General features: G+C 41.8%; 1 protein-coding gene across 4 annotated transcripts in view; it reads right to left on the bottom strand.

The window, feature by feature from the left end:
- The window catches only part of LOC132210882 (uncharacterized), a 350,749-nt gene extending 329,360 nt beyond the window's left edge, over positions 1–21,389 (bottom strand). For all 4 annotated transcript variants that reach the window (XM_059653854.1, XM_059653853.1, XM_059653851.1 and 1 more), the window contains exon 1: positions 21,170–21,389. The gene's annotated coding sequence lies outside the window, so the exon portion shown is untranslated. The remainder of the gene's footprint in view (positions 1–21,169) is intronic.
- Between the last annotated feature and the right edge of the window lie 551 nt (positions 21,390–21,940).

The raw sequence follows: 21,940 nt of genomic DNA, 5'->3' as shown, positions 1-21,940 counted from the left end.
TCTATCATACTCCCATATTAAAAAAACCTGAAGAGTTCTGAGGAATGGTCACTGGACCCGAAACATTAACTCTGTTTTTCCCTTTGCAGATGCTGCCAGACCTGCTGAGCTTTTCCAGCATCTTTGTTTTTGTTCTATCATACCCTTTCTGGATAGAAACACAAAAAAATAGGAATTAGGAGTAGGCCATTCAGCCCTTTGAGCCAGCTCTGCCATTATGATCGTGCTGGTCATCCAACTCAAGTACCCTGTTCCCTCTTTTAACTATACTGTTTCATCCCTTTCACTGCAGGAACTATGCTTGTCTCCTTCTTGAAAATATTCAATGTATTGGCCCCAGCTGATTTCTTTGGCAGTGAATTCCACAGGCTCACCACTCTCTGCGTGAAGGAATCTCTCCTCATCTAAGTCCTAAATGGCCTACCCATATCTTTACATTATCATTCCTGGTTCTGAACTCCCCGCTCCTCAGAAATATCCTTTCTTGGGTTTACTCTGCCTATCCCAGTTAGAATTTTACAGGTGTTTCGGATGCACCCCCCCCCCCCCACCCCCCACCCCCAATCTGCTGAACAGCACTGAATACAGTTCAAATTGATCTTGACTCTCTTCATACAACAATCCTGTCATCCCAGGAATCAGTCAATTTCAACCTCAACATTGGATTGAATATTTCATGGTATTATTTCAAGAAATTCAGTAGCAGTGCCCAAGTATGAATACAGTGTAGGTCAATATTTTTCTCTCAGCTTTGCTTAACAATTCCAGATTATCAGAGGGTATTTGGGATGTTTTTGTCTGCACAATGATATTGGGGCTACAAGAGTTAAAGTGTGGGGCAGGCTGCAAAAACTTGGCTTAATTCCCAAATTTAGAAGATTAGGGAGTTTACAAATTGATCTGCTTAAAATGATTTGATGAGGTATATGAAGAGAAACTATTTTTTTCTGGTCATACAGTCTGAAATAAGGGAATATAATGTTAAACTTAGAGCTAGGCTGTTCAGGCTGATGTCAGAAAGCATTTCTTCACCCACTGCAGAGTTGAATCCTGAAATTGGGACCTCACCCCCACCAACTCAAACCCCCTCAAAAAGCTGTTAAATGTGAGGATCAACTGAAAATCTCAAATCTGAGTTTATTTATTGAGGTAAGGGTAGTAAGGAATACAGAATCAAGTTAGGAAATCTATTTTTTTAAAATTCATTCACAGGACCTGGGAATCTCTGGCTACATTAACATTGATTGTTAATCGATAATCACCTTTGACTACCAGCAAAGATAGTGAGAAGCATTTTTTGAATCACTGCATGTTCTGAAATGCAGAAACACCACATGAAAGGAATTTCCAGGATTTTGCCCCAGTTGACAGTGAAGGAATAATGATAAATATTTCTGAGTCAGGATCATGTGTGACTCGGAGGGGAACCTGCAGGTGGTGGTGATCCTATGTATCTACTGGCCCAATCCTTCGAGCTGGGAGAGGTCGCAGATTTGGAAGGTACTGTCAAAGGAGCTATAGAGAGTATTTCACTGCTTTTTCCACATGGTAGCTGTCACTGTCCATCCTGTGGTTGGAGGGCATGACTGTTGAAGTTGGTGGATGGGGTACCAATCAAGTGGGTTGTTTTAGCTGGGCTGGAGTCACACTGCTCAAGTATTGTCGGGGTTATACTAATCAAGACAGTGGCCCCAGTTTGCCGTTAGCTGTTTGGATGTGCTGGGAAAGCAGAGCTTAGAGCTGATTTGTTTCTGGGCTGACCTTAGCTCTGTCTATCACTGAATGGCATGCAAGTAGTCCCATGTTGTGGCTTCACCAGGTTGACACCTCATTTTTAGGTATGTCTGGCATTGCTTCTAGCATGTCCTCCTGCCCTTTTCACGGAAGAAGGGTTGTTGCCCTAGTTTGATGGTAAGGGTAGAGTGGGGGATATGTCTGGATGTGATTATGTAAGAGTAAAATTCTGCTGCTGTTGATGCCCCTTCTGAATGCCCAGTCTTAAGCTGATGCCCTTTTGGAATGCCCAGTCTTGAGCTGCTAGATGTGTTTGAAGCCTGTCCCATCTGTAAGTGCCACATGACAAAATGGAGGGTACACTCAAAGCCAAAACAAGACTTTGTCTCCGCAAAGACTGTGCAGTGGTCTCTCTCACCAATACAATCAGGGACAGACACCTCTTGGTGGGAACAAGATCAAATAGATTTTTCCCTCTTGTTGGTTCTTTCAGCACCTGCCGCAGATCCAGTCAAGCAGGCTCGTCCTTTCAGACTTGACCAATTCGATCAGTCGGGTACTTAATGAAACAGTCCAGAGCAGAGTTAGTAGTGAAGTCCCTCACCCAGAGAGCCCTGTGTGCCTTCAACACCCTCGATGCCACCTCCAAGTGATGTTCAACATGGAGCAGCTGTGGAGAAAGGGTGAGGAGTGGTTGTAGGTAGTAATCAGTGGGATGTTTCCTTGCTCATGTTTGATTTGACGCCATCAGACTTCATATGGGCTAGAATCAAAACCAGGGACTCGCAGGGTAATTGCTTCTTGGCTGTAGTTTCTGTGCTACCATCTCTGTCAGGTCTGTCCTGTTGGACCGGGCACACCCAGGGTGGTAATGGTGGTGTCTGGGTTATTGTCTGTCCGCTATGACTCAGTGAGCATGAGAATGACAGGTTGTTGATTGCCTCGTTTGTGGAACAGCTCTCCCTATTTTGGTGCAGATGTTAATAAGGAAGGCTTTGCAGCGTCAGGGGGTGTTAGGTTTACCATTGGTTTGACGCTGACCAGTCAATCTACTTTAGTCCCTTTGTATGGGCTTTGTAGTAGTTTGACTGGCTTGCCGAGCCATTTCAGGGGGCAGTCAAGAGTGAACCATATTGCAATGGGTCTGGAGTCACATGTCAGCCAGTCCAGGTAAAGACAGCAGATGTCGTATCCTAAAGGACACTGGCAAACCAGCTGAATTTTCATGACAATTAGCAATAATTTGATTGCTGCCATTAGTCTCTTTTTTATCTCCAGATTTTATTGAATTAAAATTTCACCATCTGCTGCCTTGGGATTTAAGGCCAATCAACCTTACTCTAACTGCATAATAGCACCAGCTTTAGAATGATGTGTCTTCTAGATATGATATGGTCTGAGTGCTGTCCTATATGTTAGCTCACATAACATATACCACAAAGACTGGGTACTCCTTGAGACAGATGTCTTGAAGTTCATTAACAACACTAACTATTTACACTGCTATAGCATCTCGTACTCATAGTCTGGTTTCAGTGCTTATTGATGTTACTACAAATTACATGCACGTAGCTGACTGAACATGCCAGACTGACCTAATTGTCTGAGAGCTTGACTGAAGGTGAGGTGGGTATCTTTATGCAAGAGTGTTACACATGATGTCAAGCAACTGTTTTAAAGGTACACTGCCTGTCTGCGCTGGAATCTCTGTAATAACAAACAGAAAAGCTGATTGGCCTACACCAGTTCATATGTCAGACAAGGAAAGGCAGCAAGTTAGCCATTATTTGAGGTTTTTTAGTCAATATGCATCTAGCAGTGCAGTGTAGGCACAGCCATTATACAAAAGCAGTGTTGCACTCCAGTATCCCACAAAGTCTTTAACAGGCTGGTAGAGCTTATAGGCACCACTGCAAAGTATTTAATTTCCATCAGATGGTGTCCTTTCAAGTGCAAGAATTTGTTTGCAGACCATCAGTCAAACCTGGCTGTTAAAATTATCCCCATTACTACAAAACACCAATTCTGCAACACTCTTTAAAAGAACTACTGAGGTGGGAGATCAGCATTTATTCATAGTGATAATGGGAACTGCAGATGCTGGAGAATCCAAGATAATAAAATGTGAGGCTGGATGAACACAGCAGGCCAAGCAGCATCTCAGGAGCACAAAAGCTGACGTTTCGGGCCGAGACCCTTCATCAGAGAGCATTTATTCAGACATCTGTTTAAGGTCACGAGTGAGCCGAGTCGACATCAGGGTCCAAGGTTGGGTACACATAATTCTATGTTTCTTCCCAAATCTGTCCTCCCCGCTACGTCTGCAAAACTATAATTATTCTTGGCATTTAAAAGCCGGAAGAAAAGAGTGGTGTTTAGAAAGGTGGGGGGACGGGGGGAGAAAGAGGGAGAGCTGCACATCTTATTTGTCATGAAAGGAGAAGCTTCAATTTGTAATTAGATTAAGTGACTGCAGTCGCAAATATGACCATTCTTATCAACAACTCCTCAAGTCAATTAGCTGTAGAGAGCTCTTTTCCATTCGAGTGCTGGGGAGAAAGAGAGTGATAAAAAGCTGCTTCATTAAAAAAAGAGACAGAATTTTAATAGCCTGCCAGAGAAGAGTGGACTCACCTCTTAAAGGAACAATGGCAAACATGGACAGATGATTTTTTTTCAGGCAACTTTAGTTCGTGGGAGTTGTCACGTATTAGAGTGTCATCCCAAACCCTGCAGTAGGTACATTTTTGTTTATTTAAAAATATAATGCTGCTTCATTTGAAATGAAATGTCTGTGTGGATTTCCTCCAGGTGCTCCAATTTCCTTCCACAAGATGTGCAGGTTAGGTGGACTGGCTATTCTACATTGCCCATAGTGTCCAGGGGTGTGTGGGCTAGACATGGGAAATGCAGGGTATTAGGGATAGGATGAATTGGGTGGGAAGCTCTTTGGAAAGTCGGTGCAGATTCACTCGGCAGAATCTTGTAGGGATTCTATGATTCTAGGAAATTCCAACAAAAGTGAAGTTGTGGTTGATCTGAAGTCAAGGACAATGATGTTGTTGTCAGCAAATATGGCTGCAAGAGAAGTCACCTTTTAAAATGAAATAGCCTTTCTGCCAGCATGAAGCTTATTTCTGAATAGAACAATTAAAACTTGCATAAGTGTTGCTTAAGAATGTATTTCTTCAGGAGGGAAGTTTCAAATTGACAGCGTACTTGGCAACATTTCCCAGAAATTATCATGTTTTCTATATGCCAGGATGTCTCAGCTGAGAAAAGGAAAGGCTTTCCAGACCTTGCATCTTGTACCAATATCAAGCACTCCTAGGTCAGGTAGAATATGGGTTGATAGTAGGGAATTGGTTCCATACTGAAAATGTATGACATTATCCATCACATGAACTATTGTTTTAGAGATTCTAAGACTGCCAATGCCGTGCCAAGTAATTCCAAATCAGAATTACAGCAGCAATGGTTTACTTTGTGTGGACCAATGAATAATCTAATTGCATATATTTGGTGGTTTTCACCACTGTTCTTTTTCAACTAGCATCCTATCCTCCCCATCTGAAATAAGCATCAACCAAATGCACCAAAATGGACCACATCAGCTGAATAGTTAGTTTCTATGCTGTAAAAATCTATGTAAATGTTAAATCACTCCATTCCCTATTTGTGGGATCTTTCTGTGCATGGGTAGCCACCAGCTTTGTCTACGAATTGTCATTGTACTGTAAGATGATCTACTGTAAGAGTTACTTTGAAAGATTTCTGAGGGCTAGGCATGTTTTTTTTCCTTCGAAACTGGCTGGCTCTATGGAAGACATTAGAATATGTTCATTGGCTTCCATCATTGTAAAAGATTTCTGACTTCCCGTTGCTCACTGAGGACAACTAGTGGCAGAAACTCAGTGCTGCAGCTTTAGCGCAGCACTCCATGTGATCGTTCCCAAAATGATCTGAAATGTTGAGGCCACAGGTTCTGAGGTAGGAATGATATTCACAAAGTTCTGACCATGTTCTATCAACTGTGTGCCTATTCTAACAGTTTCCTGTTCTCACAAGCCACCCAACAACTCACAACTTCCCCCAATGACCCCGCACCCATACATGCCTCACAGAGGGGATGCAAGATGTTTTAGGCCTCAAAATGGGTCACAGTGGCAAGATGTTTAAGGAGCACTGGCTCATTGGATCCTAACTCAGTTCCCAGTGTGTACACCAGCCACAGACTCCAGTTTTAGACAAATGTGGCTATCTGTTTGACATCACTATTAATTTGGCACAGTGGCTCAGTGGTTCGCACTGCTGCCTCACAGCACCAGTGACCCAGTTCAATTCTAACCTCTGGCAAATGTCTGTGTGGAGTTTGCACATTCTGCCCTTTGTCTGCGTGGGCTTCCTCTAGGTGCCCCAGCTTCCTCCCACAGTCCAAAGATGTGCAGGTCGGGTGGATTGGCCATGGTAAATTAAGACCGTAAGACCATAAGACATAGGAGTGGAAGTAAGGCCATTCGACCCATCAAGTCCACTCCGCCATTTAAATCATGGCTGATGGGCATTTCAACTCCACTTCCCTGCACTTTCCCCGTAGCCCTTGACTCCTTCTGAGATCAAGAATTTGTTGATCTCTGCCTTGAAGGCATCCAACGTCCCGGCCTCCACTGCACTCCGTGGCAATGAATTCCACAAGCCCACCACTCTCTGGCTGAAGAAATGTCGTCTCATTTCAGTTTTAAATTTACCCCCTCTAATTTTAAGGCTGTGCCCACCGGTCCTAGTCTCCCCACCTAACGGAAACAACTTCCTAGCGTCCACCCCTTCTAAACCACACATTATCTTGTAAGTTTCTATCAGATCTCCCCTCAACCTTCTAAACTCTAATGAGCACAATCCCAGGATCCTTAGCCGTTCACCATATGTTAAACCTACCATTCCAGGGATGATCCGTGTGAATCTCCGCTGGACACGCTCCAGGGCTAGTATGTCCTTCCTGAGGTGTGGGGGCCAAATTGTCTGTCGTGTCCAGAGATGAGCAGGCTTCGTAAATGCTGGGTTACAGGGATAAGGCAGGTGCGATACTCTGCAAAGAGTTGGTGCTGACCTGATGGGCTGAATAGCCTCTATCAGTACCGTAGGGATTCTGTGGTATCAATTACAAAACTTACACTTCTAAGGGGTTAAGTACAGTAGCTATCTTGAGTTGGACAAGGGACTGAAATTTTGTGCCTTTCTATTTTCAAGGAACTGCCAGAAAACCAGCCCCATTTTACCTCAGTACCAATCACAGACATTAATGCTTTGCTCTGACGTGTTGAAAGAACAAATCAAGTCCTGCTCGGCCCTCTGCAAGTATAGGCAGAATGGTTTTGATCCAGATAGGGAGACCCAGAAACAGTCCAGGGTTCGTTGTTTTGACCATACAGTGGTCTATTCTTTTCTTTAGGTTTTATCAAATTTTGATGGAACTGGGTGCCTTGCTAAGCCATCCCAGAGAGCAGGCACCCATCGCTGTGGGTATCAAGTCACAAGCAGGGGGCAAGTGACCAGCTGAGAATAGCAGTTAAAGGGTACTAGTGAACCAAATGAGTTTTCACAACATTCAACGTGGTTGCCACTAATTCCATTTCAGTTACTGCCATGGCAGGGTTTGAACCAACGACCTCAGTACATTGCCCTTGTCCTCGGGACTCCTCAGACAGTAAGACTGTCTTCGCATTGCCGCCTCCCCATTTTCTCAGCACTTCTGTATGATGATGCTTGGCATAAAGGATCCCATGGCTGCTGTTGTCAAGTTTTTCCTGGTATCCTTGCTATTACTGGGATCTTGCTGTGTGCAGCCCTGTCAACCTACATTTCCTCCATCACAACCGCACCTACACTTCAAAAGTGTCTCTTAGGTTGTAACACATCCCAAAATAATGAAATATGCCAAATAAATGCACGAATTGTCATTTTTTCATCTTTTTGTATCAGGCTAAAACCATGATAAAAGTAAAAGTAGAGGCAAGCTCAAATTAACTTAAATACAAAATGTTCTGACTACTAGAAGCCACATTGATGCATTGATTAAAATGAATGGCTAGGTCATCAAGCAATAAGGTGAAACACACAAGAATCATGGAGCCAATTAAATTTGTGTTGCATGTGTGACAGGGTCACGGGATCATAACACACTCCTTTACAATGGGCACATATTTCACAGAATGTGACCTGATCAAAATAAGTCAATTTTTTCTCAGATTGATGCTGCATATAATTAACACAATGGTTTCCATCTGGAAGTGTTTTAACACATGAACATTCTATTTTAATATCGGACGGGAGACAAGAACTTCAATAAAGCCAGTCCATTTACTGGATGTAAATGCTGTTAAATACAACAAGAATAACTTGTTAATAAAATGTGAGGCTGGATGAACACAGCAGGCCCAGCAGCATCTCAGGAGCACAAAAGCTGATGTTTCGGGCCTAGACCCTCCTGAGATGCTGCTGGGCCTGCTGTGTTCATCCAGCCTCACATTTTATTATCTTGGATTCTCCAGCATCTGCAGTTCCCATTATCACTCAAGAATAACTTGTTAATATGTAGTGTTTTTAGAGTCCCAAGTTGCTTCACGAGAAGTCATTGGGTAATTTTTTACATTGAGCTACATCGTGATATATTAGGACAAGTGACCAAAAGGTGAGCACTTTAAGTGAGCAGAAACAGATAGTGGAGATTCAGAGAGAGGTTTGTGAGGGAATTACAATGGTAAGGCAGTAGGAACCTGAAGCTAAAACTGCTGGAACAGTGAAGACAAAGCAAAGTTAAGTACATTTAAGACGTCATTGGGCAAGCATATGGAATAGTGTAGGTTAGATGGGCTTCAGATTGGTCTGGCTGGTCGGCACAACATCAAGGGCCGAAGGGCCTCTACTGTGCTGTAATGTTCTATGTTATATTCTATGAAATTAAGGATGTGGAAGAAGCCAGATTTGAAGGAACGAAAGAATCACAGAGAGTTTTAGATTTGGAGGGATTGACCAAGATAAGGAGGAATGGGGCCAAGGAGGGCCTTGGACTGTGTAGCCAAAGACCCGAGTAATATTCTGGGCACCTGGATTCATATCCTGCCGTGACAGACGGTGGAATTTGAATGTAAATTAAAAATCTGGAATTAAGAGTCTAAACAATGACCACGAATCCATCGTTGATTGTTGGAAAAAGCCGTCTGGTTCACAAATGTCATTTAGGGAAGGAAACTGCTTTCCTTACCTGATCTGGCCTACACGTGACTTCAGACCCACAGCAACATGGTTGACTCTTAACTGGCCTCTGGGCAAATAGGGAAGGGCAATAAATACTGGCTTAACCAGCAACGCCCCCATCCTGTGAATGAATAAATAAAAATTTTGTTTCCCGAATCCTTCAGTTCTCTGATCTTTCTTTTTGTTTCCTTCACTGCTTCATAGGAGGCACAGAGCGACCAGTTCACAAATTACAAAGTCTTTGGCTTATCGGTTAAAAGCAACAGCTTACAACAAATGTTGAGCGAAACAACTGGTTTTCTTTTAGTTCCAAGTATTATTTACTGCAGAGACAAAGAGAGACTCTACCTTCCATTTCTGAGGCCTGAAGGCTTCCACGGTATCATTCACACCCACAAGCTGTTCACTTTCCCAGGAACCAGAGAGCTGTCGTCAGGTTGATGACCTGTAGCATCCACAACTAGTCACAATTCCACAAACCAATCAGCAACCACAGCATGTACTGCATGATACGGCCCAGGCCATAAGCAGCAGGAGGCTGACTTGGGTTTTCAACTTGTGAAAGAAATAGAAAACTGGGAAAGCTAAAGACAATTTCATTGCATTGAAGAAGGAGTGAATTAGCTGAGAGAATGTGTTTTGAACTTTAATTTCAAAAAGAGGCAAATTATTCCACAGGTAAGTCCATGTAATGGACATAACATTACAGGTTCAATATCTGCCTCAGTTTCGAAAACCTTCTACCCCAAGGTACCAACTTGAGGCAAGACATTTTGCTGAGGGGAATCAACAGATCTCCCATTGCTTCCTGGTATGTATGGTGATTAAAGCACTCTATTGGGTAGACAGGGGAAAATGAAATAATTGAATAGGCTAATGGCCTTACTAGAATGCAACAGGATAGAAATCATGCTTCAGTGATATGAAGCTCCAGACAGACCACATCTCAAGAGGAGTTTTGGACACCATGTCTTAGAAAGGATATTCTAACCTTGTAAATGTAGGTTTATCAGAATAATACTTCTAAAAACCTACAAGGGTGAAATAATGAAGAGAGATTACACAAACAAGGGCTGTACCTGCTATAATTCAAAAATATTAAGGCATAAATTGATTGAAGATTTTCAAATAATAAGGGGAAAAGTCGTAAAAAGATGTTTCTGCTCATTTGAAAGTCTATGGCGGCGAGCGTCTTCAAAAAATTTGAGTCAGGCCTTTGAGGAATAATTGTTTTATACAAAGGGTGGCTGTATTTAGACCTCACTTCACAATTGTCAATTTTTAAAAAAAAATGATTGATTTATTTTTGTTCGCTGAGGGTATCGAAGAATATAGAGCAAAGGTGGCTATACAGAGTTGGGTCACATATTGGCTATGATCTCACAAAGTGGCAGAACAGGCTTGAGAGACTAAATGGCCTCTTCCTGTTCCAATGTTCCGGCTGTTTCATTTGGTTTGGGAATTCTGAACAACACAGCATAAACGCAGCATCAGGGCTAGGCCGATCTTGGGCACCGTCAGGAAGCAGCATTGTGCACAGTGTGACGGAAATCTGGAACTCTGACATCCAAAAAGGTTAAATTTCAATTGAAAGTTTCAGAACTGAGAGACTGGTAGATTTTCATTTGGCAAAATGAAGCAATATGGAATCAGGGCAGGTCAATGGAGTTCGGATTCAGTTTGTCCGTTATCTAAGTTAAAGGTAGAATAAGCTTAAGGAGCTGTAAGGCCTCCTATGATACAGAAACACCAGTGTGTGTGTGTCTGAGCAGTTTGCCTTCCTGCCATTACCTGTTCAATTGATTCAGTGATCCACTGGGGTTTAAATGAACAGAGAACAGTAAAATAATGTGAGAATTCATAGTGATAAGGAGATAGAGCCTTACAGTCATTACAAATGAGGGGGGCGTTCCATCAATAGTACTTAGAACATAGAACAGTACAGCACAGAACAGGCCCTTCAGCCCACAATGTTGTGCCGAGTAATGAGTAATTCCTTCAATCTATATGAATATCATACTGAACAACAGTTAGATTGTCCTATTCCTATTAATAAAATATAATACTTGAGGCATTTGGAGCCTGAAGAGCATATGAAGCAGACACAGGGCACACAGTAATTCCATCAGAATTATAAAGCAATCAAATAGAGAGAAAATAACATCTAAAATCCAGGTTCACCTATTTTAGTTCTACTGTAAAAATTTGGCCCAATATAATTTAAAAAATTAATATAACGAAAAGCATCATATTAAGTTGTCAAAACATAGTCTTTGAAATTAACCTCGAGCTACAGCTTTGAGAGGTTGACTGAGCTCGGTCTCTTTTCATTGGAGAAAAGGAGGAGGAGAGGGGACCTAATTGAGGTATACAAGATAATGAGAGGCATAGATAGAGTTGATAGCCAGAGACTATTTCCCAGGGCAGAAATGGCTAGCACGAGGGGTCATAGTTTTAAGCTGGTTGGTGGAAAGTATAGAGGGGATGTCAGAGGCAGGTTCTTTACGCAGAGAGTTGTGAGAGCATGGAATGCGTTGCCAGCAGCAGTTGTGGAAGCAAGGTCATTGGGGTCATTTAAGAGACTGCTGGACATGTATATGGTCACAGAAATTTGAGGGTGCATACATGAGGATCAATGGTCGGCACAACATTGTGGGCTGAAGGGCCTGTTCTGTGCTGTACTGTTCTATGTTCTATGTTCTACAGGGAAAATTTGGCAATATTCTACAGTGGTGTATGAATAATATGTTTTCCAGGAGCAAAGCAGAGTCCTCCTACTGAAATACTAATGCACACCTTTTTTTTTATCTTTTCTGAATAAAGGCAAAAGTCTATGGTATTTGCATGCAAGAGAAAACACCCTGACCTATGTATTGTACACACATTGTTTGTGCATCTTATATCATTAAAAAACAAATACTTTATTCTTCCTGTAATTTAAGGTATTATAACGGGCACCCTTGCATTTAGTCTTCACATCGTCAACTTTTTCACTCCTCACCAGTGATTTCTTTGCTGACATTTACAGTAGCATGTAGATGTCCTTTGGTTTCCTACTAATCGGAAACAAAGGCACCAAATGACATGAATCAGTTTCAATTGTGGGTTGACTGCTGATCACAAGTTTTATTGACCATAACTGATCTGTGTCAGAGTAGTCAGTTCATCTTATGTCCGTTGAGATTATCATGGGTTTCATATCACATTGATGTTGCCAATTGAAAATACTATTGTATCTGAGCCCGAGTACATACTGAGTTAATTTGGTTACATTGCTTTATTTTAAAGTTCTGTCTTTCTCAGTTTGAAGAGATTAAAGCAAGACGTCATCACCTTGAAACCTCTATGTGATGTACACGCTTCACAAATAATGTTCATTAAAACATTCAAATAGGCCGGCTCCATCATTCAATTGGATTATTGATGATCCCAGCTCAACTTCATCTTCCCACGCTTTGCTCTAAATTCCTTCAAAACCTCACTGAACAAAAGAAAACTATCAGAAAATTTATACAGAGATAGTAGGAACTGCCGATGCTGGAGAATCTGCTGTGTTCATTCAGCTTCACACCATGTTATCAGAAAATTTAAAATAATGCACAAACACAGCCTTCTGGAGGGAATTTCAGATTTCCCCTGTCTTCTGTATAGACAGCTGCTCCTGCTCAGCTTGGGTTCCAATATTAAGTATTAATCTTTTGTTCTGGATTCACCCCAAGAGGAAACAGTTCCTCTCTATTTATCCTAATGAATCTATTCATCATGTTAAATATTTTGTTGAGATCAATGTGGACCATCTAAACTGAAGAGATAAGCTATGTCCAGACAACCTGTCTCCATAACTTAACTCTTTAAGCCCTGCTATCATTCTGGTGAATCTACAATTTACCTCCTCAAAAGGCCTTCTCTGAGGCATGCTGACCAAAACTGAACATTGAATTCCAGATGCAGTCTGGCCAAGCTTCTTGAATTTGAACTGCCTTGAGATAAAAGCAATCTTTTCAACTTGAAATCTATCCTGTAATGGTCTGTTTGTCTTGACACACCAATCTTTTAAAGCTCCTGGTCTCATCATTAAGGAGATCGGCCTCAGACTTGTCCACATTGCGATGCTTTGACCCATTCCCCTTCTTTTTGTTTCTGCGCTGTGTCCTCCTGACTTTTGAAGAGATAACTCGGTGAAAATGCAGAATTTCCTATTGACAGCTTTGTTTTTTCAAATATTATTGAAATTACAACTTCTCCCTGGCATACAGTCCTTCACGGTAAACTCAGCCGGTACAAGAATCAGACTCACACTATTGGTATCATTTTGCATCCCAAACCAGCCATCCAGCCAACTCAGCTAACCAACCATGTATATGCTGAAATATTTCAAGTTGAATGTTATGGAAAGTGCATTAGAATTCAACTTTCCTCCTTACAACATATTCCGCTCTGAGGCATCTCAGAGAGCAATTTCCGTACTATTAGTATTTACTGCATACATACCATGCCAAACGTACAACCTTCGGGAATCTATGTCGTTTTGGCCACTAGGGTAGAATAGCTAAAAGGCTATGGTGATCCTTCCCCAGTACCATCTTTATTTTATATCCACCAAAGGCTCAGGCAGTACAAAAACTGTCTGGTTTGGAATTGAATGACACAGACCAGTCTGTGATATGTTATCTGATCTAAGTGATGAAGAAGACATTACTAGTAATCTCTGCATGCCAGATTAAAGGAAGGAATGGGAATCAGAGCTACCCACAACCGCTGCTCCTAAGTGATATCTCTTTTCAAAAGGTTGCTATGCACAGTCACTCGGAGATATCAAGAGCTGCAGATGTTGGAGTCAGAGTCAACACAGTGTGGAGCTGGAGGAACGTGACAGGTCGGGCAGCAGAAGAGGAGCAGAAAAATTGACGTTTCAGATTTACAGCCCTGATAGAATGTATGGTCACTATTCTGTGCCCTGTGATGCTCCCACTGAGAACAAGTCAATTCTTGCTCTCATGACACTCCTGCAAATAGTGGGTGCTCAATTGGAGAACCAAATCCTGGCAGCTGATGTTCTTTCTCAAATGTTGGCCTCATATAAGATGTGTGAAAGATATGTGAGCCCTCCGATGTTTGTTGGATGAGTGTGCATTCTGCTACATTCAAATACCATGACTCTTAACCTTAATCTTGAATAACTTATACAAAGGGATAATGCAATGATGCACATTAGTATTTAAGACTGCAGACTCAGCTTTACTCGTGAAAAAATACATTGCTCATACTTTGCAGTACTGCCTCATTTTAGTTTGTAATTTAATTGTAAAAGGCTACGTTTTGACTAATCATCGTTTCTTAACAGAGAACTTCTATTTCACTCCACAAGAAAGGATCTTCAATGCAGCTGAAAGCTGGGTGAACTTCGCTTTGAAATGGTATTATTTCTCTGTCATTTGATAGTGATTGGTTCATCATGAACCACAGCTCTGGTAAATGCCAGTGTCTTCAGTCAGGGAAAAGGATTGGTTTTGTGCCTTCATACATGTGTTCCAATATGGTTATGAAATGCAATTGCGATATTGAAAAGAAACATCCACCAGCTCTGACTATTGGATGTCACAGTCATTCAAATTCACTCACAAGTAATTGGCTACAGCCAGTCATCAAGCATCAATGGGCAGGAGTCTCTTGCTTCTGTCAGGGAGGATCATTCACTCTTCAAACACCAATAAAACATGTCACTCAATGATACAAACTCATCTGATGTTTGTCTGATAGTTCAATAGAATAAAGCACTTTGTGTTCTTTGCCAGAAATTCTTCACTGAACTATAACCCACATTAACCATCAGGATTGTGAGAGTGTGGGGTAGAAATTACATGTAATTCATTCATTTTATTACAGCATCTGGTACTTTCATAACTTTTCTTTCCACTGGTAGATAGGTCAACACATTGAAATATCAAGCACTACTCTGGTTTGATAAGCTCCAGGCTTCTGGAAATAATAATAAATACAGATAAAATAAGGCCAGCCTCCTCCTCCCATCCAATCGCCACTCCAAATACAATGAGCATCTCTGTATTTTAGATCATAGGAGGACTCTGTAAAGCTGCACCTACTCATCCAAATTACACTTAACTGCTCGATGTACCCCACATTATTAAAAAGCACCTAATTTGTATTATCATGACTTCTGCAAAGTAAAGTATGGTGTTTAGTTATTAAATATGGTTGTAATCTCATCATTTTTCTAAATGAAATTATACTATGTCCAATATTATAGAAGCCACTGGAGAATCCTCATGCAACAGAATTCCTCTTCTTTCATTTTTAAAAAGATGAACAATACATAGTGCCTTATAGTGCATCAAACATTTCAGGAATAGATTGTAAAATTTGACAGTTACGAATATTAGCTTCAAATCACACAGAAGAATGAGCTGTTGAGAAAATATAACTGGAGCCAACTTTCCGACAGAAATCCACAAATAACTTGCCTTTATATAATCTCTCTCTGAGCTTCAGGACATCTCCAAAGCATTTTTTTCAGCCAAATAAGTACAATATTTGGTGAAGGCCAAACCTTAACTTAATTTCTCACCCAATAAAAAGTACCTCTGACATTGCAGCACTCCTTCAATACTGCAGTGAAACGTGCTCATATCTCTAGAAAGTGACTGAATCCACAACCTTTTGACTCAATGGTGATATTTCTACTAAGCCAATACAGTCACAATGGAATCTGTCATGTACCTTCACATCACAGCTATTTCTTTTCTCCGTGACTTCATCTTGATTGGCAGCTTGTAAACAGTCAGCACCATGCAATACTAGCATAGTAAGTGGCTCCCTACACTCAGAATAGAGAATCTCGAATGAGGATGCAAGTAGATGCCTTAAAGTGGATGCTCCAACTGGAATCTACAAGATACAGTGCAGTAACGCAACAACATTTCTTCAAAGGTTTCTCCAGAACCCACAACATCTACCAACCAGCAGGGCAAGGACAGCAGGCACATGGGGGCATCACTTCTCAGTTTCCCTCCAATCTTCGGATGTACACACAATCCTGACATGAAAATGTTGCCATTCCATCATCTTTACTGATTGAGAATTCTGCAGCTCCCTCCTTATCATCGCTTTGGGAATACTGTGGTTTTGGAAGGCAGCTCAGGAGCATCTGCTCATGAGCAATTAATGATGCCCACATTCAATAAATAAATAATATTTTAAAAAGAGGCATTCAGAATGAATCACCTCTCTTGCCACCCACTTTGCCAATAGTGTTTCTAGGGCAACCCAAGCAGCACAATGAAAGCAAGATGCTCTGAGGCAGGAGGAATGAAGTAGTTTAAAATGGGAAATATTTGCAGTGGTGCAGAGAAAAGACTGGGAAGTGGGGCAGATCAGAAATCTCTTTCCGCCAGTCAACCCAGGCATAATGGATTGAATGGACTCATTCTGTGCTGTACAATTTTATGATTTTAACCATTGTGGGAAGTGGATGGCAAAGCACAAAGCCATCTATACAAAGTCTAAGTGCTTCAACAAGCAGCTAGGCTGCCACATTACTTTCTGATTTATTGTGCAATTCCATTTCTTTGGTTTAATAGCTTTTTTAAAAAATAAATCTGTATGTACTTACAATGTGTTCTGCAAAACCCAGAGCAATTGCTATTCTCCTTCCTTGAAGTTATAAGCAGTTTTACGACAAGGTACGAGAGGCAAGCAAAATCAATAAGGCCATACAAAGCAACCAATTCTGTGTAGGCCAGCATTCATTTCCTCAATCTGAACACACCTTTTACTTTCCCTCACCATGAGACAGTACATTCCACATGCACCCACAAAAAAACTATTCATTTCCTGAGTTAGATGCTATAACACTTAAAAGACACTTAGAATCGTACATGAACAGGAAAGATTTGGAGAGTTATGGACCAGGAGCAGGCAGGTGGGACTAGTTTAGCTCGAAAATATGTTTGGCACGGGCTGGTTTGACTGAAGAATCTGTTTCCATGCTGTATGATTCTATGACTCTGTTTCTCAAGCAGTTCTCAGAAATATTATAAAAAGATTGAATCTAAAATGAGAAGAACAAAAGGTACTCATATACTCCTTTTTCCTCTCTCCAAGTTTAATAAGTGACACCCAGAAAAAAAGAGTCACAATTTTGGCTATTTGATCTGAGCTTACAAGCTAAGAGATTCTGGACAGCAGCAGGAAGAGGGGTCAACCTATGTGCAGTTGGATGATGGATGTTAGAACGGAATACAGGAACATGTCATTTGAGAGCAACAGAAAGCCATTCAGCCCTTTAACTCTGCTCCACCATTCAGTGGCTGATCTGCTTGTGGACTCAAGCCCCTCTGTCCCTTTTCCCCAAGCCCTCGTCTCCCACATCTATCAAAAAACCATCCAACTCAACCTAGAATAAAGTCAATGGTACAGCTGCCAATACTTTTTGGGGAAGAGAATTCCACAGACCCATACCCCTCTGATGGAAATCCTCCTCGTCTCCATCATAGAAAGAAGACCTCCTGTTCTTAAATTGTACCCCCTTTTTTGAGATTCCCTCACAAGAGGAAACATTTTCCCTGTACACAATGTATCAAGTCCCCTCAGGATTTTATATATTGCCATAGGGTCAATTCTCATTCTTCTAAGTTCCAACCGGTACAGATCCGATCATTCCTCACAGGAGAACCCTATCTTCCCAGGAACAGGTCACAGAGTGGTGTCACAGAATGGCTGCCAACAAACCACAACCGATGTATGAGGGTGGCATAAGACAGACAGAATTGGCACACCATGACAGCAGGTCTCCTGGCAGGAGCGGCTACAAGCAGCAGCTTAATAAGAAGGTGCACTCACAATCTACTGGCAAGTTTCTGAAAATTTGCTCCGAGTGAGTGAATGAGATCAGGCTGCACAGTGTGGTGTTTACACCATTTTCCTTTCACTCACTATACAGATCAATCATTGGATATTAGCTGCAGCTCAGTGGGTTTCACTCCAACCGTTAAGACAGAATGTCATTGTTCAAGTCAGGATCTATAGACCTGAGAAGAAAATCTAGGCTAACATACCCAGTGCTCCATTGTCGGAGGTGCTGACCTTTGGATGATACCATTCGAACCAACACTCTACCCTTGGAAATTGTGGCTTCAGGTGTCTCGTTGTGAAATACTCGTATTCCCTCTCAGGTAATATAATGCCTCTGTTGTCAAGCAGAGTTATCCTGGTGTTTTGGTCAATACTAAGCTCTGAACTGATATTACTGAAGGGGTTTTCTGGTCACTGTGATGTTGCCGTTTGTGAGATCTCACTGTGCAAAAATGGACTGCCATGTTTCCACATTACGACAGTGACTCCAATTCTCAACTATTCTCTTGGCCAGAAGTTGTTTGGGATATCCTAAAGCTGTGAAATGCACAATGTTAAGAAAGAAAGCCTTCTCTTTCTTCCCTTTCATGACCTCAGGACATTCCAAAGCACTTTACAGCCAATGAAGTATTTTGGCAGTAATCAGTTGGTAATACAGAACTTGAAAAATATACATTTTGTTTATCCTTTTCATCTTGCACTTATTGGGGCAATTTGCAAGAAGTGAAGGGAAAAGCTGTACACAAAGAGAGTGCTGATTCATTTGGAAGTGGAACCACATCAATATTTAGGAACAGGTACAGCAAATGGTTGAAGTAAAGATGAATAAAGCAATTACAGTGGACTCTGAGGTGTTTCCACAGGGAAAACACCAGGACTCACTTCTTATTTACTATAATAGTTGATCCTTTTACATTGTATTTGATGTGAATTGTCCTGTTAAGTGCAAGTTGAAAAACTGGAGCAATATATGCCTTTTCTCAGCAGTATTCATATTTTGGAAGTGTAGTCACTATTGCAATGTCAGGAAATGCAGCAGTCAATTTAGGCACAGCAAGCTGCTACAGTTAACAAAGCAATAGCGAGAAAAATTCATTCCCTCCACCAGTGATGGGAAGTAGCAGCTGTGCACATCACCTACAAAATCCCCTGCATAAATTCACCAAGGCTCTTTAGAAACCACACTTTCATAAATACTACCATCTAGAAGGATAAGGGCAGCAAATTTATGGGAATACCACCACCTGTAAGTTGCCCTCCAAGCCATGGTTCAAGAAGGCAGCTCACCAACACCTTGTCAAGGGCAGCTATGAGTGGGCAATAAATACTGGCCAGCCAGCAGCAGCTCCATTCTAAGAATGAATACAAAAAAACCCCAGGTAATTTATTCAGTGCCAGTTCTTCCTTTCTTTAATGACTATTTAAAGTCTCTATTGATGGTATAACTAAAGCAGCACAAGCCCTTGTTTCCAACTGCTGCATCAAACACATAGAGTTCAAAATGTGCAACCAGAATTAATGACTGAACAGGGAGCCAAGTCAATATTTAGGAATCGGTTCAGCAAGTGGTCAAAGTAAGGATGAATAAAGCATTCACTGGAACAGAGTGGGCACATGGGATTAAGACTCATGTCCATGTAGAGGGTAAAATCTTGACACAAAAACGTTGGTTAGAGTGAGTGGCAACTGTTTGCCTTTATTCACGTCTTTAATGGATTCTAAGGCATGTCTCAGAAACTGATACTGCAATAACAAGTAGATAGTAGCAAGGGGAAGAGGTAGGTTTTCATCAGACTGATGCTCTATGTCATTAGCGAACTTCTGGAAGAGCTTTACATTCTACTTCAATATTCAAAGGGGAGACCAAAACCTCTCCAAAGTAACGCCACTGATTATATCAAATGATTATATCAAATATCACAAGGTACACACACACACACACACACACACACACACACACAGTATCCATATTGTAATTTCCACGTCATTTTCATTGTGATTGTGTTGAAGGTCAAAAGGCATGGAATTGTCACAGCAAACCTCAAACTGCTGAAGTCTGGCAGAAATCCAAGAATCATCCCAACTGAAATAAAATGCACCTTTCAATCTGTAAAGACATGTCACAGCACAGGAGTTGACATAGGTGCAGTTGGAATTTTGAGTTTTATCATTTAGAGAATAAAAATGTCTCATCATTTTAATTTGTCATACCAACTTGCAGAGAAATCACATACTACACATCTGGCATGATAGTAAAATAACAGTGGGGCACATAGATGCTCTACAATAGAGAATAACAAGGTGTAGAGCTGGATGTAGCATTCCACCCACACCCATTCCACTATAACCCACCTAACCCACACATACCTGGACACTCTGGGCAACTTAGCATGGCCAAGCCATCTAACCTGCACATCTTTGGACTGTGGGAGGAAACTGGAGCACCCAGAGGAAACCCATGCAGACATATACAGAATGTGCAAACTCCACACAGACAGTCACCTGAGGTTGGAATTGAACCTGGGTCCCTGGAGCTGTGAGGCAGCAGTGCTAACCATTGATCCGCCATGCCATATTAGTAGCTATGGCAAACAGATAGCACCTGACTACCTTTTCTGACAACCTCCTGATTCCCTGGCCAGAAAACCTCTCCCACGACTCCAATTTGTTCATGACTCACTAATAGCATTGGATTATTTGCAGTACCAGCATCAGCTACCCTTCCTGGTGGCACCACCTGCAATGGCGAGACACTAGTCTCTGTTTGGCCAGCATCTCTCAGTGAGTGGGGTTTTAGCCACAGACTGCCCCCGAATGGTAAGTGCTCGGTTGGCACTTCATTCACTGGAACTTTCCTGACAAGGTAACCTGGGGTTTCTGTCAGTTCTCCAAGTGCTAGGTATAATCCCTGTCATCTGATTCACATTCTGATGGAAGTATGCGTAATGCTGCTTGGATGCTAATGGTATATGTTTTGACCTCAGTATTCCAGTTACAATCCTCTCTTAATCCAGTGCAGTGAGGATAGAGATATCACCAACCACTTACAGGTTAGATGCAAGTGGATTTCCGCTGACTCTTGTAAAAGTGTTTAGTGGTTTTCAGAGCTGTTTAAGCCAGCTGAAATCTCTCAGGAATGGGGAAGCATTCCCTGACTGTGAGGATACTGCACAAGTCAACAACAGGGCTACAGTAGTGGCTATCCCCTCAGACAAGCATGACTGAGAGAATGGACAGAAATCACACAGAGCAGGACAGGTGACTGGAATAAGGTGAATGATGAAGGAGACAACGATTCTCAGTGGGATACCTGAATCTCCAGAGTCTGAATGGAGCCATTTTTCCCGTCGTGAAGAACTGTGCGTGAGCTTTCACCTTAGCACAGACATCCTCACTGGAATTGATCACTTCTGAAACTGTAACTACAACCTCCAAGCAGGGTCACAAGGTCATGGCCAGAGGATGGGAAGATTCCAGGCTGGCCCAAAGATTACTTGCAAAATTTTCCAGCTTGTCATTTTTCCTGTTCCCATAAGGACCTGTAATGGGAATCAAAATTACATGAAAATCAAGTACATTTCAGTTTTCCTTGTCAGAGAGCAGCAGGATACTGAACAGAAGACTTTGTAATAATTCTTCAATATTCTGCCCTGCCATCCTCATTTGAACAACTTGAAGTAATGAGGAGGTGACAAGAGCCTTTGTTTGATGACGAGGTCCATATGGGAGTGTGTATTACACACTCAGAGGGGCTGCATAAAGTACCACAGGAAATGTAATGGTGCAGACCACTGGAGTAGTTCAATGTTGTTTCTGCTGCCTGGAGCACTCTGGGGCAGTCCTGCAGTACAGACAAGGGCCGGTGTCGTCATGATTCTTGATAGTCTCCAACCTTGGCATCATGAGGGTACGCTGTCACTGCCAGTGATAGGGCACCGGCTGAGAAAGAGGAGGAGTTGGAAGCAGTGAGGAGGTAACCATTGCAGCTTTTTTGTTGCCAGACTTTCTGTGATCCACTCGTCCAACTGTAATACAGGTAAATGTAAGCTCAAATTCCACTAACAAGGCTGAACCTTCCCTC

This window comes from Stegostoma tigrinum, chromosome 22, assembly GCF_030684315.1.
Source record: "Stegostoma tigrinum isolate sSteTig4 chromosome 22, sSteTig4.hap1, whole genome shotgun sequence".
NCBI lineage: Eukaryota > Metazoa > Chordata > Chondrichthyes > Orectolobiformes > Stegostomatidae > Stegostoma > Stegostoma tigrinum.
The sequence above is the reverse complement of the archived record's forward strand: the minus strand, read 5'-3'. Positions and strand labels throughout refer to the sequence as shown.